The sequence below is a fragment of the Peromyscus maniculatus genome, chromosome 23 (assembly GCF_049852395.1).
Source record: "Peromyscus maniculatus bairdii isolate BWxNUB_F1_BW_parent chromosome 23, HU_Pman_BW_mat_3.1, whole genome shotgun sequence".
Classification (NCBI taxonomy): domain Eukaryota; kingdom Metazoa; phylum Chordata; class Mammalia; order Rodentia; family Cricetidae; genus Peromyscus; species Peromyscus maniculatus.
In genome coordinates this window covers 58,425,390-58,438,170 of record NC_134874.1, presented here as the reverse complement: position 1 = coordinate 58,438,170, position 12,781 = coordinate 58,425,390, and the positions used below count along the sequence as shown (strand labels likewise).

The 12,781-nt window shown below is 47.5% G+C and overlaps 1 pseudogene; it reads left to right on the top strand.

The window, feature by feature from the left end:
* The first annotated feature begins 1,395 nt into the window (after nucleotides 1-1,395).
* Nucleotides 1,396-7,754, top strand: LOC102907831 (serine/threonine-protein kinase PLK1-like; annotated as a pseudogene).
* Nucleotides 7,755-12,781: the final 5,027 nt, after the last annotated feature.

Genomic DNA, 12,781 nt, shown 5'->3' with positions numbered 1-12,781 from the left:
AAAAAAAAAAGTGATGAGCTCTCTACATCAGGAGACACAGGGTGGCGACTTGCAGGTGTGGCCTGAGACAGCAGAAGTAGGAGTTCTGCAGGAAGTCCAGATGGCAGTGTGCCCACTTCCCCAGCATGAAGGGTCTGTGTCCAGCAAAGTAGGAGGTAAGCCCGCTACCACAGGTTTCTCTCCAGGAAACCCTAGTTCTCAAGGAAATATGATCCAGGGCTGGGGTTTCACAGCAACCTCCTCAGAGGCCAAAGCTGGAAACCTGGCTTGAGCACCAGCCAACCTCCAGAAATCCACTCTTCAGGGAGATGCAGTTCCCAGTGTCCCAGTGGCTGCCCCACTGTTGAGATTTCGGAGGTCTTATTGGACCCACTCAGCAGGCACCAGTATGTAAGGGGCTGCTTTCTGAGTAAAGGAGGCTTTGCCAAATGCTTTGAGATCTCAGACCCAGACACAAAGGAGGTGTTCACAGGCAAAGTCATGCCTAAGTCTTTGCTGCTCATCCCTCCAGAAGGAGATGTCTACAGAGATTTCCATTTGTCGCAGCCTCGCACACCAACACATCTTAGGCTTCCACAGCGTTTTCCAGGACAGTGACTTTGTGTTTGTGATTTTGGAGCTCTGTCAGGAGAGATTGGGTGTTTCTGCTGCCGGGCTGGGGCACCCACACTGGAAACTTTCTGGCAAAGGGGCACCTTTGGGTGCCCCTTATACAAAGGCTATTTCAGCGAGCAGGCTGCCCACATGAAGCCCTAATTCCCTATCAGTCTGGTGTAGGCTGTAGGATTCCTCCTGTAGCTTGGACTTATGGTCCAGAGAATGGACCAGAAAGTTTCTACACTTCTTCCTCCAGCTCTTTGCTGCTTACTAAAAGCATGCACAGACCCAAACTATCAACACCTGAGGGCTTGTTAGGACTGTGGAGTCTCAGTTCTGAACCTGGGTTTAATTCAGTCCCTGGCTGACTTTCAATAAAACTTTGGAAGCACTGATGAGTACTGATGGGAGAATTAGCTAAGCCTAAATGCTGATGGTAGGCAATAGTCCCATCACTGTGGCCTGTGGTGGATAGCAGTGGCCTCTGGGGTCCTTGGGGAGTCCTCTCTTACTGCAGCCCAGAGCTGGGGAATTCCTCAAGTAGTCTTAACTTTTGTAAGGCTGCGGCAGGGGGATCACAAGTTCCAGGCTAGCCTCAGCAATGTAGTGAGATCCTGTCTCAATTCAAACTATAGAGTGCGAGAGAGTCTTTTAGGAGTTTTTGTGAGAGCCAAATGAATTAATATACAAGACTGCATTCCTGGGACATAAGAAGCCTAGAGTTAATGCTCTGACAGGCCTGTTCTAGGTTATATCTCATACACCAGTTGTCCCACCTGGTGGGGCCCCAGGTGTTGTACTCCTCCCCCATTCTAAAGATATGCCTTGGTGGGCCCAGGAAGCCCAGGCTATTTGTCAGAGCTGGAATCCTGGGGGCAGAACTGGGATTTAAACACAGGTCTGGGAACCTGGAGGCCCCTCTGGTAGTAAATTACTAATGTGCTTTGCAAGGGCAAGCTGGGGAAATCGTCCCCAGTTAATATTGAGTTCCAAGTGGCATGAAATGATCCTTCTCACCAGCAGGGTGACATTGGTCCTTGCTAAAGCTGGGGTGGAAGGCCTGGTGGAGCTTGTGGCCACTGAGACAGGAGCAGCTGCATGTCAGGTGGGATTCCTTTCTCATCTCACTTAGGCTCTGCCTCTCCCCTCCAGCACATCAATCCCGTGGCTGCCTCCCTCATTCAGAAGATGCTTCAGATAGAACCCACTGCCCGCCCCACCATTCACGAGTTGCTCAACGACGAGTTCTTCACTTTTGGGTATATCCCTGTGCGTCTCCCCATCACCTGCCTCACCATCACAACAAGGTTTTCAGTAGCTCCCAGCAGCCTGGACCCCAGCAGCCTGGACCCCAGCAGCAGGAAGCCTCTCATGGTCCTCAAGAAAGGTGAAGCTTGGTCTTGGTAGAGTAGACCCCAGAGTGCCCAGATTTTCAGGGTGCATGCACCTTACTCTGTACCCAGAGGTGGGTCCTATCCTTGAGGTCTAGTCCTTGGTTCTTTTGACCTTTGGCCTTCCAGGAAAAACAGACTGAATCAACCAATTGCACCGGATAAGGAGAAAATGGACTGAACACCAAGCCCAGGAAATTCTATTTGATTACTTTTAAAAGTCTCTATCATCTCTCTTGCATGTTCTGTTGAGAACACTGGAACTTGTCAGGTATAAACATGGAGTATAACACGACACCTGTCCTCAGTTCTCACTCTCAGCCACCATTGTTCACTCTGTACCTTCACCCCTTTGAGGGCTTGTGTTTTGTCTGTCAGAGAAGGTCTCTCATCGTCACCAGGCTGCTCTGGAGTCAGTCCTCCTGCCTAGGGCTCTGGATTACAGGTTTGTCAGCACATCTCACTTTTGAAATGGCACTACAGCCAACTCCAGCAGTCTGCCATTTTACACTTGAAATAAAGTACATCTGTGAGTTCGAGGCCCGCCTAGACTACAGAGCAAGTACCAGGACAACCAGAGCTGTTAGAGAAACACTTTCTGAAAAAGAAAACAAAGGATTAAATAGATTAAAGAATGAACGGGCAGCATCTGACCCTCTTTCCCAGTCTGTTTACATTTCTTTTGATGTTTTCATCAATAGTCCCTATATGTTTTTCTTTCTTAACTGATTGAGAGTGAGCTTTCTTCTGCTGCTAATGCTTCTGTGTATACTTCTGGAAAACACACATGACAGACACCAGCACAACCTTCACGACGCTCAGCATTAATCTAACCCCATAAATCTTCACTTTTTTCTGTTTTTCTTTTCTTTTAAGACAAGATCTTACTCTGTAGCTCAAGCTGGCCTCTAGCTCACAGAGATCCACCTGCTTCTGCCTTCCAAGTGCTGGGATCAAAGGTGTGAGCCACCTCACCTGGTAGCATTCTTTTATTTAGGGTTTTTTAAACTCCCTCCCTCCTTCCTTTCTTTTTTTTTTAATAGACTATGAAGGAAAGAGTGGCCTAGGTTTGAAATCTCTGGCCTCACTGCCCCTTCTCCCCCCAGGTGCCGGGCTTATATGAGTGTGCCACTGTTTTTAGAATTACTATTTTTTTCTTGCAGTTTTATTTGACCTTATTATATTTCATTAAGGGTTGTAGTCTTTGAGAAGTAGCTTGAAGGAATTTGTTTGTCTGTGTGGATATACTTCCAATTTAATATAAAGTTCTCAGTTCATCTGTTTTAATTAGATTTACATTTTTAGGTAAATGACTTGCAATGATTTAGTTTTGGTTTTGGTGCTTTGAGACAGAGTCTCATGTTGTTCAGGCTAGCCTTGAACTCCCAAATGCTGGGGTTACAAATGTGTGCCTCACTCCTGACTCAATGACTTGGTTTATTTTGAAATTATTTTAGGGCTATACAAAAATGTTATAAACAAAATAGGGCTGACTTCCCATGTACCCTTCCCCAGCTTCCTCCACTGTCAGCACAACTGTACCATGGAATAATTACCAAAACAAAAACGTTGACCACCAGATAATCCTGTCAACAAACTCCAGTCCTCATGTCAATCAAACAGATTCCCCACTAACATCACCTTGTTCTGTATCAGGATGCAAGTCAGTACCGCACATGGCATTTAGAGACCTCAGCTTCTTAGTTTCCTCCAGCCTGTGACAGTCTGGGTTTTTCCTTGTGTCTTGTGACCTTGACACGCTCAGAGGTTGCTGAGGAGTGTGTTTCCTGTTGGATTTGTTGCTTCCTCATGATTTAGGAAAGATTCTACAATCTGAGCAGGAATGCTGCAGAGGGGATGTGCTCTTTTCAGTGCGTCAGGGAGACAAGGCTGTCTCTGCTCCAGATACTGTTTCTTCCATAATTGACAAGTGTCTTGCAGGAAGTTGTTTGAAAAACCGTTGACCACTGATTTTAGCACCCACATGTGGGTCTTGGTATAGTAATTATTACTGTAATTTTTTATTTTCCCCTTTTAATTTTTGAGACAGTGTCTCATGTGGCCCAGTCTGCTTAGAATTCCCAGTAGCTAAGGATGACCTTGAACTTCTGTTCCTTTTGCCTCTGTCTCCTGAGTGCTAGATTACAGGTGTGGGCCACCATGGCCAGTTTATAAGGAGCTGAGAATCCTAATTCAGCGCTTCACACTAGACAAGATCTCTATTAACTGAACTATTGCTGAGCCCCCTTTTCTGTGACCCTTTCCTGTAGTGCTGGACTTGTGGATCCCTATCCTATGGGGAGGTATTAAAATACTGCTACTTTAAGGATTCTTTGTTTTTAGTAAATAGCAATAAATGAAAATGTATTATAGACATTTTCCAGATTATCCAAATGTAAAGATTTGTATAACATGTTATGTGATCCTGGAGTAGTCCTCCTCCATTTCCAATAGTTATATTTGGGCAGGTTTGATTTTACATATTCTACAAACACACATTTTCTTTTTCCTGTGAATGGGTATTTTGCATGCATCTATGAATGTGCACCACATGAATGCCTGGTGACCACAGAGGCCAGAAGATTGTCTTGGATTCCTTGGAACTGGAGTTACAGGTGGTTGTGAGCCTCCATGAGAATGCTGGGGACCAAAGCCAGGTTCTTGACAAGAATAGCCAGAGTTCTTAGTGGCTAAGCCATCTCTCCAGCCCCTTTTTAGCCAGTTTTAAAATCAGAGCTTGGATATTTTATTTCACACTTAAATTCTTAATACAACATGGTGGGATTTTTGTTGCTGTTGTTTTTAATTGAAACTTTAGGGAATGTCGTGTTTCACGGGAGAACTGACACATGCTGGTTTGAGGAAGTGAATCGTTCAAGAATAAAGACAGCATCAGTGACCAGCACAGCTCCGGTCACCATAGGCCAACTAATGCTTCAGTGTGGATTTTATTAGACTGTTATCTGTAGGCACACAAAGCAAAAGGCTTACACTGTGCTTCACCCATCCTCCTGCCTTCCTGGATTCACAAGGAGCCCTTCATTCTTTGCTTGAATTTGTGCCTCCAAGTTTCCTCTCTGAGGGACAGCAACAGCTGCTGTCCTGGAAGGGCAGGCTGTTGGAGCAGAGGTCTGAGCTCCTGAAGCTTTGTGGCCTCTCAGTAAGCACCATGTACCTGACACACCAACCCAGTCCTGACTCAGTTCCCAACAGCAGTGAGAGCTAATGGTACTGTGGGAAGAGTGCTGGCTGTGGCAGGCAGCCTGTGCTCCCTCCAGTGGTTTTGTGCCTGGCTAATGGCTATGTCACCTTCTTAGGTGTAGAGAGACCCTTGCCTGACCACCCCTGGGAAAAGGAGGAGCCAGTGGATTGGGGGACAATGATGCCATTGAGTGCCACCTCAGTGACATGCAGCAGCCGCTGAACAGGGTCAAAGCCTCCAAGCCCTCAGAGGGAAGGAGGTGCGGCAAGGTGAGTCCTGCAGGGGCTTCCCATCTGGAGAAGGCAGGGCATCTCAGTCAGCAAGCAGAGCCCATTTCCTGGAGATCAACATCCAGATGAGTTAGCCAGACACCCAAGGCCCTCCTGGTGTGCCTTCTGCCTGTTTCTGCCCCATCTCACTCTGTAGGTGACTGGTAGGTCACCTCTGCACAGCTGCATCTTCTGTCTCCTTTCTGCCCAGGGAATTAATCCCTTGGTCCTCAAGAGACTCAGGTCAGCTTCAGCCTCAGGGCTTTTGTGCCCACTGTCACCACCCTGACCCCCACTGCCAGCACTTCCTAACCTGACTTAACTCTCCGTAACATTTCTTCCCAACACATTCATGTATCTGCAGTTGGGACTCCTGTGCACTGAGATGGTCCTAGTGTTACAGGAATGAGTCTGCTCAGTTTCTTCACCACTTTAATCTGGGGCACTAGGCTTTCCACCAGCCCCGATGTTCATGACAGAGCAGCTGTGCTGTGGGATGGTCTGTATGTCAAATTGGTCAATAAATAAAACACTGATTGTCCATTGGCTAGGCAGGAAGTATAATTGGGACTAACAGAGAGGAGAAAAGAAAGAACAGGAAGGCAGAGGGGGCAATGTCAGCCGCCGCCATGACAAGAACCAAGTGAAGACGCCGGTAAGCCATGACCCATGTGGCAAGGTATAGATTTATGGAAATGGATTAATTTAAGATATAAGAACAGTTAGCAAGAAGGCTGCCATGGCCATACAGTTTGTAAGCAATATAAGTCTCTGTGTTTACTTGGTCAGGTCTGAGCGTCTGTGATAGAGATTTGTCCTGACTGTGGGCAAGGCAGGAAAACTCTAGCTACACAGCTGATTTGATCACTCTTCATCCCTGTGGGTGGTACGTGGGTCCTTCCAGAAGCCTAGGGATTCTTTTCCTATCCACACCTACCACAGTTCCTGGGACACAGTAAAGGGGCCCACTGAACGAACTGGGACTTGACATCCTGGGCTGCAATTTTCCATTTGGGTGTCTGAGTTTGAGCCTTCAGAGCTCTCCCCATGTTCCATGGGGTGCCTGCCCCAGCTCTGGGGAGGGCTATTTGAGAAGACAGAAGAAGGGGCTGGCCTAATCAGTGCTATGTTTCTATCCCAGAAGAGGCTGAGGATCCTGCATGCATCCCCATCTTCTGGGTCAGCCAGTGGGTAGACCAATCAATGAAATATGGACTTGGTAGGTATCTCCAGAATGTGGGATGGGCAGGGGATGGTGTGGCCATGGTAGCTTTTGAGTGAACGAGTGAGTGATGTCTGTAATTGTGTGTCTATGTTACTAACTTATGCGTGCAAGCGCTCTACTACTGAGCTCTTCCCAGCCTTTGTCCACCTCCTCCAGCCTTTCTAAGACAGCCCTCCCCCTGCCATTAGGGAATAGGCTCTGTGACAACAGTACAGGGGCACTCTTTAATGACTCAGCATGCCTCGACCTCTACAATGATGGTGACAGCCTCCAGTACATAGACCATGATGGTATGGAGTCTCACCCCACCATGAGCTCCCACCCTGACTCCTTGGTGAAGAAGGTGGGAACTGGCTGCTGAGAGATGGTGTGGCAGGGTATGGGGGCTGCCCCAGGGTATCTGGAATCTCTTCCCCAACTTTCCAACCAGATCACTCTCCTCCAGCATTTCTGAAGTTACATGAATGAACACCTGCAGAAGGCAGGGGCCAACAGCACACCCCAGGAAGGTGATGAGCTGGCCCGGCTGCCCTACCTGAAAAAATGGCTCCACACAATACACACCATCATCTCATCCTATACCTCAGCAATGGCACAATACAGATTGGTTTCTTCCAGGTGTGCAGGGGCCTGTACTTGAGGTGGCTGGGTGGGGTGGAAGTGCTGTCCTTTCACCAGGTGGGGGGTCTTCCTCCCTTTTGCCTCAACCTCGGGCACCAGCTGAACTCTTCACTCACTCCCTTCTTCCCTCCAAGGACCACACCAAACTTATCCTGTGTCCCCTGATGGCAGCTGTGACCTCCATCAACAAGAACCGGGACTTCCACACATACTGCCTGAGCCTTCTGGAGGAATATGGCTGCTGCGAGGAACTGGGTAGACGGCTATGCTATGCCCACACCATGGTAGACAGGCTGCTGAGCTCAAAGTCTACCTGCAACAGATCAAGGACGACTCCTAGGCCTCTGTCCTTTGGGCTGGTGCCCCTTCACTCTGCAAGCTCTGCCTGGGACTGCATTGCTGGGTTTCCAGGACTGCTGTTCAGTGCCTCTGTACATGGGGCTGGGTAGGGGAGGGGTTACTGTGTAAGTTATTTTTGTATATGTCTGGATCTGAGTTTATAACCTCTTCCCCTGCCCTCAGCCTACAGTATAACTTGTATAGATATATTTCTATTGAATTTGAGACTGTTGTTTCCTTGGCTTTATATTTATTCAATATATGTGCATATCTTTTCTTATCATGTGTTTTTGTGAGAGACCTGAACCTAGAGTATTTCTCTGTTCCAACAGCCTCAGGCTGCTAAACTGCTCTCCAATATTTTGATGCTGTCCAATATTTTGATGCTCCCTAAACAAGGTTGAGCCACAGGCTAAACTCCTTGGTCCACCTTTGGGGCACCTGGTTGTCTCAGCTCTTTGACATCTGGCAGGATCTCCCAGCATCCAAAGCTGGTGACTAGTAGGGCAGGAAGAAGCTCTCAAAGCACAGGCCCTTATGGCATGGTGAGTGTGTAGCAGCAGCCTCTGGAAGTGGTGTGTGAAGTAATGGATGTAGCCAGCAGGGAATTTGCCCAGGACCTGGTGTAGTTCAGTTGGGAGCTCCCTGTAGTGGTGCTTCTTGGGATGGGCAGGACAAGGACACTGACTCAGTTATGGCAGGCCATCCCTGATCCATGTCCCACCCAGTCTCTAGAACACAATTTATTCATGGCATGGAGCAGGCCTTGCACTGATATCCCCTTTTAACATTGGAACCTTTTCAGAGATGTAGGCAGAGAAATGGGCAGTGGGGATATCCCAATGGGTCCCTTCATCTCAGGAAGAGGCCCCTCCAAACCTGCTCATCTATTCCCAGGGGATAATCCCCTCCTTCTTCCCCAAGGCAGTCTCCATCAGGGGCTGATCTGCAGCTGAGAGGACAGTAGGCAATGTCTGGAGGCATTTTGGCTGGCTTGCCTTGGGAAGAAACTACCTGTGTCAACCTGTGGGGCCAAGGATGCGGCTAAGCATGCCACAGTGTAACAAGGCACAGGATACAGGGCACCACCCACCCTTTCCCTGACAGTTTTCCCCTCTGAATGAGTACCACCCCGGTTGAGAAACCATGACTTGAAAATGGTTTTGTTGACATGGGGTCTTACTCCCTGGTCTAGGTCGGCCTTGAATTCTCTACCTTCCCACTTCAACCTCCTGAGTGCCAGGGTTACAAGCATCATGTCGGGCTTAGAAAATGACTTGTTAACCTTCACTATGCTTCACATGATTGTAGCTGGGTAGGTAGTCTGTAATTGTGGCACTCAGGAAGGAGAGGCAGGTAGATCCTGAGTTCAAGCTACACAGAAAAAAGATGCTGGTCCTCACCTGTTCTGACCTAATGAGCTAGGTAGGACAAAGTGTCAGTGTTCAGCTAAGGTTAAGAATGTGGGAAAGTGAACTAATGTCATGGCAGCACCTACTAATCCTCCTGCCTCCAGTTCTCATGTTCTGAAGTACAGACATGCACCAACATGTGATGTTCTGTGCAGTGCTGGGAATAGAACCCAGGGCATCCATTTTACTAGGCAAGAACCCTACCAACAGAATTACTATCCCAGTCAGGCTGTGGCACACCCCTTTAATCCCAGCACTCAGAAAGCAGAGGTAGGTGTATTTGTGGGTTTGAGGCCAGCCTGGTCTATAGAGTGAGTCCATGACAGCCAAGACTACAGAGAAACCCCATCTCAAAAAAAAAAAAAACTCCAAGAAAACAATTATGAAATACAAATAAAACTTTTTCAGAAATAAGCTTCTATAATGAAGTCACTCAAATCCAGCAAGTTTATGTATAATTTCACTAGATTTTATGAAAGTTGAGAGAAAATTGTCAGATATTCATACATGCAAGCACTTATGAATTGGGAATATTCAGTTTGAGACCCATAGGTTTCAAATCCCTGAAAGACACCCAATCATCAAACACTCTAAAATTGCTCTGTAGGCTAAGCTAACAATCTGAATACAGGTTTATGCATGTTTTGGAAGCTATTGCCAAGTGGAAGTAACACGTGCCTTTAATCCTGGCACTTGGAAGTTAGGAATGGTTACACTGGCATTTGTGTTAAGGGTACAGTCATGGAATCCATGTGCTTAGCTTTGGAAAATTGCCCCAGCATTCCTTAGCAGATTGAGAATGCAGCCAACAGGGTGCTGGCAGCCTCCAGCCTCAGGTTTCCTGGCCACAGAAAATTCACAAGGTTGGAGGTTGACTTAGCCATCTCATCCAGGTAACAGGATCTCCTCTGATCTGCCCTTGATGGGATACTGTTGCTGTGCTAGGCACCAGGGTGGGATGGCAGCTGACAATGGTGCCATTAGCTGGCAGGTGCCAAGGATTCTGCACACCTTGTGGCAGACACAGGTGTCCACACACAGTCTATGCTAACATCAGGAGCCTAAGCAGAGTGGGCAGAATGCAAGAGGTGACACCCTGATCCTTGCTCCCTCGTGTACCCTTGGCTTCAGGAGCATGCTCAGACCCACCTGGGTATCCAGGATGGCATTCCGCTCCTGGTCTTTCTGTTTTACTTTAAAAAAAATAAGAAGGAAAAAGAAAATTTATTTTATGTGTATAAAGTGTTGCCTGCATGTGTGTTTATACACCATCACACTAACATTAGTTAGATCATTGTTACATCAAAGCAGAAGACAAAAATAAATAAATCTCAATTATAATAGAGCTAATAGGGGGGCTGGAGATGGCTCAGTGACTAAGAGCACTGGCTGCTCTTGCAGAAGATCCAGGTTCAGTTCCTGGTGGCTCATAACTGCCTGTAACTCCAGTTCCAGGGGCATTGTTCTGGACTTGATGGGCACCAAGCATGCACATGGCACACAGACACACATTAGGCAAAACACTTGGACACATAAAACAAGTAAATAAAACACATGGGTAACAAATCTTTAATTCAGGGATTTCAGTCTCAGTAGCTTTGGTTATCACTTCTCTCCCCTGAAGACCTGCCTTCCTGACAATTCAGCCCTACTGGCTTCTACTATATCACCTAGCTACATAGGGCATGAACTGGTAAACACATTAGGCCAAGGTTTCCAAAGCAAGCTGCACCTCACTTTTACACCTTCAGCATGGCTGTCCCTAAGTGTACAGAGTTGGAAGGGCACAGGTCCAAAGCCAAACAGTCAAATCTGTTACTGTCCTTAGTATACAACATAAGGGTTTTTTGGTTTTCCTTTATTTCAAGAAAGGGTTTCTCTGTGTAACAGCCTGGCTGTCCTGGAACTTGATCTGTAGACCAGGGTGGCATTGAACTCAGAGATCTGCCTGCCTCTGCCTCCTGAGTGCGTGGGACTATAACTCTGTGGTAAGTGTCTGCCCAGTGCTGAGGTCCTGGGTTCCATTCTCAGTGCTGAAAAGAAAACAAAAACAAAAACCCAAAACAATAGTGCTGTATACGCAGGAGTGTGCCACCATGCCAGCCTTATGTCTTCTGAGAGTGCCAGACATGGCATTTAGGGCTTGTTCTAACTTCCTATGATACCTGCTCAACTCTCAGGTTCTGTCAAGACCCTTTTACCAAGTAACCAAGGATCTCAGTGGGTGTGGATGCCAGCAAGCAGCCCAGACAACTTCCTGCCTGGCCAATGGTGCCCTCCATGCTGGCTCACATTGAGAGCTCCTGCTGGAAGTGTCAGACCCCTGCTTTGCCCCTAGCCTCGTGGCCCTTCAGCAGTGTCTGGGCCACTAGACAGCCACAGTTCTCCTGGTATTGCATGTTAGACTTTGGCTGGAGTTCAGTCAACCCATGATGCATTCCTAGGGCCACCTACACTGTTGTTATTTTCTTTATTATTTGTAGTGCTGGGAATGGAAACCAGGGCCTTCTGCAAGGTAGCAAAGTGCTGTAGCACTAAGCCAGGTCTGCAGCCCCCCACTGGGGATTCTATGCAAGGGCTCCACTGGCGAACCATATGGCCACCCACCAACTCACTGTGAGGTTTTAGGCAGGGACTCCACCCATGAGCCCCAAAACCTCCAGTTGGGGGAAGGAGTTCTGTGGTTGATATATTTGTACCTTAATAAACTCATCTGGGGTCAGAGAACAGCCACCTGAAAGATATAGAGGCCATAAAATGGTGGCACACACCTTTAATCCTATCACTTGGGAGGCAGAGATCTGTCTAGATCTCTGTGAGTTCATGGCCACACTGGGAACAGCCAGGCTTGGTGACACACACCTTTAATCCCCGCACTTGAGATCTCAGGTCTTGCTTGGAAAAGACACATGCCTTTAATCCAAGGAAGTGATGGCAGGAAACAGAAAGTTATGTAAGATGTGAGGACCAGGAACTGGGGCCTTTTAGGCTTTTAACGGCAGTTCAGCTGAGATCCATTTGGGTAAGGACTCAGAACTTTTCAGTCTGAGGATTCATGGAAACAGGATCTGATCAGCAGTTGTCGAGATGAGGTTAGCTATGGCTTATTCTGCTTCTCTGATCTTTCAGAATTCACCCCAATACCTGGCTCCCATGGCTTTTATTGATAAGACCACTTGAAATTCATGTTACCGAGTTCCTCTTTTGATTTCCAATTGCCTATCACTGGACCATCCCTCCTAGAAACGGAGCTGTAAAATGTTCTCTTAACTCCCAGATGGCCTTTGTATGGGACTCTGTTCTATCTGGGGCTGGGAGGAACCCTGTGTTAGGACTGTTCTGAGGCTCCTTGGCCCTGATCTCAGCAACTGTCAGATCAGCTGATTTCAGCCACTCAGCACATTTTGGATGCTTCCAAATAGTTATCAGGTGAATGGGTGTGATGGTGTATGTTTGTCATCCTAGCCCTCTAGAGGATGGTTGTTCATGACTGGGATCCTAGCTCTTTGAAGTGTGTTTGTTAATGTCTGTGATCCTAGCCCTCTGAAGCTTGTTTTTTTGCATGTCTGTGATTCTAGCCCGCTAGGGATGGAGGCAGAAGAATAGGCTGTTCCAGGCCAGCCTGGTCTACATAGCCAGACCCTGTCTTTGCATAGGGGGGCACGTACACACACATACAAATAAAAAAGAAACTGAGGGCCACAGAGTATAGAGAGGGACTGTAA